The following is a 6000-nucleotide window of genomic DNA, read 5'->3' as shown; positions in this document are numbered from 1 at the left end:
TGTTGGGGTTGAGCACTTTCTGTGTTTGCCTTGTGTGACAAGCCCTGGACTGCACTAGACTTTGCCATTGTTTTCCCTCATAGCCAATCTGATTCAGGGGGAATAATATATCTTTGATGTTATAATTTTAAATTCTTTAGTTACCAGTAGGGGTAAATATTTTTCATATCCTGATTATCCCATTGCATTTCTTCATTTGTGGCTTTCTTGTTCTTGTTCGTTACTCATTTCTCTCTCCACTGGACCATTGTGGTTTTTGTTTTTGTTTTTGTTTTTTTTAGGATTTCTAAGTACTACCTAGAAGTCACCAGCAGAGGGCAGCAGCACACCAGGGTGCTGAGGAAATGGCATTGGACCCTGAACCTTACGGTGTTATTTTGCACAAAGGCAGAGCCTGGGTCCCAGGGTGTTTGCATCAGTGGACTCAGAGGGACCTGAGGACAGTCACGATGGTTAATTTCCTACCCACACTGAATTATTCACCTGAAACGGGTGGGTTTGGAACAAGAAGATGACTTTTGAAAGGCCAAGACTGTAGGTCCCAGTGTGGAAAATGAATTGTGTCTGGTAGGAGATAGCCAGGAGCCCTTAGACAAGTGGCACTGTGAGTGAGTCCAGGTTGTTGCCAGAGGAAGGGCGTTTGTCTGCATGTGTGCATGCATGTGCATGCAGATGCCTGCCCCATCCTCCAGAAAGGCAGATATAATACACTTTCATGTATGCCAGCCTCTCTTTGAGCTGTCTTGTTCTGCTCTCAGTCTCACTGGGAAATTGAAGCAGCTTAATAGGGAAGGCCTGGTGATGCTGCTGAAATGTGGAATTGTGAAGGGCAGGGGACTCAAGAATGCTGCCTCAGCCTCCTCCCCACCTCACCCCCACCGCCCCTGCTCAGGAGCTACATGAGCAGCAGGGAGATATAAAGACCTGAAATCAAATGCAGAACTGTCAATACACTTATATATCTTCTTTTAAAAAACCCTTAATTTAATACAGTAGAAGTATTTGCAACAATAGTAGCAACCCTGTCTACCTTTCACTCAGTTCCCCCAGTGTAAACATCTCCCATAATTTTAGTATAATATCTAAACCAGAAATTGACAGTAATACAATCCAGGCCTTACTCAGATGTGATCTGTACATACATTTGGCATTTCTGTGTGTGTGTGTGTGTGTGTGTGTGTGTGTGTGTGTGTGATATTGCTGAGCTATGTGAACGGTCCTAAGCCATCATCTTAGGCTATGTGATCAGCGGGAAGTCTGCTTGAGATTCTTTCCCTCTCCCTCTGCTTCTTCCCTTGCTTGAGTGAGCGTGCATTCTCTCTCTCAAATAAATAAAATATTAAAAAAAGAAAACTTGCTACATTTCTCTGCAACATCCATGACTCTGCACGCTTGAGTTCTGGCTTCAGTCTCAGGGTGTCTTCCCTCAATATCAACAAAAGCTGTGGCAGTCCTAGACCTTTCATCCTCACTGCATATCACACAGAAGTGAAGGCAGGGAGGGGGATTTCATCCTTCCCTACAGGAGTTGTAAGGTTCATTCTAATTGGACAAGCGTGGGTCAAGTGCCCATCCATCAATAGTCACAGGGCCAAGGGAGTGACATTCAGTGATTGGCTTGTGCCTGGACTCCTTGAACACCTGGAGATAGGAATAGTTTATTGGTTTAATCTAAGCTTAAACTGGAGATGAGGTTAGCCTACCCTGACCACATGGGGGAAGGGAGGTGTCTAAAAAGAAATTTGAGGTGCCACTACAGGAGGGAGGGAAAACAGGTGCTGGATAGGAAATAGGAAATAGTAAAGCACAGGAGTGTACTATCTCCAACACAGGGTGTTCCTCTCTGATCCAATCAGCTATGATTAGGTGGACAGGATAATATAGCACAGGCATGTCTACCCAGATAGGGGTGCATAAACGAGGATGAGAGCTGGACAGATACCCTAGGAGGTCTCTACCACAGTAGTGATTTGTGCCTCGGAGACACTTCTGCAGGTCTCTATATGCTTCAGGACTTTAAGCTGGTTGTGACATCTCTAGCCATCGCCATTGGCCTGGTACAGGTTTTCAGGGGCCCGGTGGCCACCTACGAGATGCTATGGTTGAGACAGATCTTGCGTTTCAGCTGCATATGCTAAGTAGTGCTTAGGATATATTTAGATAGGAACCCCCACCTCCTACCCCATCTACACTGTGTTCACTGGCTTCCCCTTGTGTCCTCAGTCTGTACAGTGCAGACATCCTTTTCCTGCTCTACTCTCCCTACCACCACCATGAAGTCCACCCAGTCCAAATGGGCACAGAGGTTTTTGGAGAGACTTTCCTGTGGCAGAGTAGCTTCTAGTGCCTCTCCATATCCAGGTTTATGGAAAAGCTCAACATTTCCCAAAGTGTACTATTTGTACCATGGTGCTATGTGACATATGCATCAATTTTTTTAACATTCCTTTTCATTGTTTCCGGATTTGTTTATTTGGGGAGAGAGTGTGCGCAGGGGGAGGGTCAGAGGAGAGAGAGTCTTTTTATTATTATTTATTTATTTATGAGAGACACACAGAGACACAGGCAGAGGGAGAAGTAGGCTCCATGCAGGGAGCCTGATGCCAGACTCGATCCCAGGTCTCCAGGATCACAATCTGGGCTGAAGGCAGTGCTAAACTGCTGAGCCACCAGGACTGCCTGAAGGAGAGAGAGTCTTAAGCTGACTCTGCTAGAGCCCATTACATTACTCAATCTCATGACCCTGAGATCATGACCCCAGCCAAAACCAAGAGCCAGTCACTTAACTGACTGCACCACCCAGGCACCTCAAGATTCCTTTTTAAATAATCTTTTTACTTACAACTCTTTTGAAATAGAGATATAGAAAAATACACAAAACAAAGGTGGATCTTAATGAGATATTATGAGGCAAACGCCCCAAATGCTCTTGTAACCCAAGAGATGGAATGTTGCAGCCACCCTAGCAGCACTTCCATGTTCCCCACCCAAGTCACAGTTGTACCCTCCCCCAACCCTAAGAGTAACCACTACCTGGTTTCTTTAGTAAACACTTCCTTGCATTTCTTTATAGTTCCAACATCCAAGTATGCATCTCTAGAAATGGTGGTTCAGTCTTGACCACTTTTTAAAAAAGATTTATTTACTTATTTTAGAGAGCACGCAAGCGCATGAATGGGAGAGGCAGAGGGAAAGGGAGAGAGAATCTCAAGCAGACTCTGGGCTGAGTGTGGGGCCCAACGCAGGGCTCTATCCCATGACCCTGAGCCAAAACCAATAGTAGGATGCTTAACTGACTGTGCACCCAAGCACCCCAGTCTTGCCCACTCTGCAAATATATCTTTACCTCTCTTTAATCTCCAGAGTTTTCTCTCATCCTTTTCCTTCAATTTTATCTGTTGAAGAATCCAGGCTCTTGGACCTTAGCGTTTGCCACAGTCTGGGGTTTGTTTGCTGCCCACTCATGGGCAGTTCCATATGCTCTGCTGCCCTTTGTCTTTGCTGCTCATTGTCAACTGGATCTAGAAGATTGATCAGACTCAGCTTTGTCTTTTTGGCAAGACTCTAGGTGGTGATGTGTTCATTAGGGGCCACATAATTTTAGGCTGCCTCTCCCTTTGTGGTGTTTGTAGCTATGGATGCTCGTCCCTAGATTCATTAATTCACTGGGGGTCCAAACTGGTGACATAGATTATTTTCATTGTGCTATGATTCACATTTTATTGCTTATTAATTTTGTCATTCCACACAACTTATAAGTAAATAGGCTTTGAGAAAATATCTTGAGAGTGTTAAACAGATGATGGCATCATTGATGAGACTGTTCCAGTGTTCTACATGAGGTAATGAAAAGAACCACAGCTGCCACCACTACAAGATGATGATATTTTAATTCCATCATTTCTTTTTCATTTATTTGCTGGATTTCTTTATAAACAGATGCTTCCTCTCATGTACCATGAGGTTACCCAGTGGTATAGCTCATGCAGAAGAGGCAGGATAAATGCTTCCTTTATTCCCTATATTTATCAGTTTGCAAAATAATAAGCTGGTTCCTTATTATCCTCTGCAGGTGACCAGTTTTTTCAATATCATCATGAACTCGTGGATTTAAGTAAATTTGGAAAATTTCAATTTGTTGCAATTATTACTATGTTCAAAGCTCAAATTGTCCTGTTATTGGCCAGTGGGAACCCCTGTGGTTTGGTTTCTGTGTTCTTTTGACATTACCCTAGTCTACATATAGCCTATCCATGATGGCTTATGTGCCATCTTTTATATCAAGATGTTCCAGACTCCTTTTGTGCATTTTCTCCCCTGATCTGCTGTCAGTCATTTCTCCACGCAGTCCTGACTTTTAGTGGGAAATGGCATTTTGTGACCACCATGTGGACTCCAGGGATGCTTATTGCTACGAACTGGTCATTGTTTCCAGGCTGTTTCAATGGATGGAGCTATTAGATATAGATAGAACAATAGATCAAATACCTCATAAGTTCATACTGTTTTTCCAATTAAATTTCAGGACTATGGATGGATTTTTTATTTAATCTTTTAAAAAATTACAGCTGTCTATTCTTTCTTCCACACTGAGAATCCTGATTTTTAGGACACAGGGGATGATAGTTAAGAAAGCTCATAATTACTCATTTGTTTTAGGCAACATTACACACACAACAGGGAATATCAGTACTAATGCTGCTACCAGCAGAATGATAACTGAGAAGAGTTTAAAAGTTCTTGTGCTTGCTCTGGCAGCACATAGACTAAAATTGGAATGGTATGGAGAAGATTAGCAAGGCCCCACACAAGGATGACATGCAAATTTGTGAAGTGTTCCACATTAAAAAAAAGTTTGCACCCCAATGTTCATAGCTTTTCTGTATCCACATCAGTAGAGCTTATAGCCTTATATGCCATATTCTCTGCTTTTTATTTATTTTTATAAGCTTATTTATAAAAGTAAAAAAAAATTTAAATTTATTTCTTTGAAAGAGAGAGAGCGCGCGCACACAAGCAGGGTGAGGAGGGAGCCTGATACAAGAGGGAGAAGCAGACTCCCTGGTGAACAGGGAGCCTGATACAGGGCTGGATCCTGGGATCATGACCTAAGCCACAGGCAGACACTCAAGGAATGAGCCACCCAAGTGCCCCTATTCTCTGCCTATTAAACTTCATATAGGGATCCCTGGGTGGCGCAGCGGTTTGGCGCCTGCCTTCGCCCCAGGGCGCGATCCTGGAGACCCGGGATCGAATCCCACGTCGGGCTCCTGGTGCATGGAGCCTGCTTCTCCCTCTGCCTGTGTCTCTGCCTCTCTCTCTGTCTCTGTGACTATCATAAATAAATAAATTAAAAAAAAACTTCATATAGTTTTAGTTCTACAAGTAACTATGTATTTAATGCTCTCTGCTAGTTCTTGTGCTGATGTAGCTAGTAATTTTGGCAGTCTGAGTCTTGTTCTCTAGTAAATTCTTCAGGAAGTGCTCATGGGAACGATATTCCCTGAGTTCTTGTATCTTGATAACAGTTTGTACCTTTTACACTTGAAAATCAGTTTCCTTGAATATAAAATCCTTGGCTCACACTTTTGCCTTAGATAGCTCTCACCATTTTTTTTTTCTGACACAAAGAAGTGCTGTTGAAAAGTCTGATGATAATCTAATTTTCTTTCCCTTATAAGTTACTTGTTCTTTTTCATTTCGATGATTAAAAGATTCCCCCTCCCTTAAATATCCAGTAAGTTTACTAAAATGTGTCTTAGCCGTTGCTTACTCTGAGTCAATTTTCTCAAGCATATTATTTTAATATATATGCATCAGTTATTAATCTATTATGTCTCAGCTTCCAAAACCATTTTCATTGTCTGCTCTGCAATAATGGAGCTGGACCCCATAGCTATTCCTTCTTTGAGAGCTGGCCCAGTGTTAAACTTTGTCAGTAGAGGTGCTGTAGGGGCACTGGAGGAGGAAAGGGTTTCTCTACTTGACTCTAGTGTTCCT

At 42.8% G+C, this 6000-nt stretch overlaps 1 non-coding gene across 1 annotated transcript; it reads left to right on the top strand.

The window, feature by feature from the left end:
* The first annotated feature begins 4742 nt into the window (after positions 1 to 4742).
* On the top strand, positions 4743 to 4848 carry LOC112925552 (U6 spliceosomal RNA). Its single transcript, XR_003236143.1, has one exon. It is a non-coding gene; the product is annotated as a U6 spliceosomal RNA (small nuclear RNA).
* Positions 4849 to 6000: the final 1152 nt, after the last annotated feature.

Source organism: Vulpes vulpes, chromosome 9 (genome assembly GCF_048418805.1).
Source record: "Vulpes vulpes isolate BD-2025 chromosome 9, VulVul3, whole genome shotgun sequence".
Classification (NCBI taxonomy): Eukaryota; Metazoa; Chordata; class Mammalia; order Carnivora; family Canidae; genus Vulpes; species Vulpes vulpes.
The sequence above is the reverse complement of the archived record's forward strand: the minus strand, read 5'-3'. Positions and strand labels throughout refer to the sequence as shown.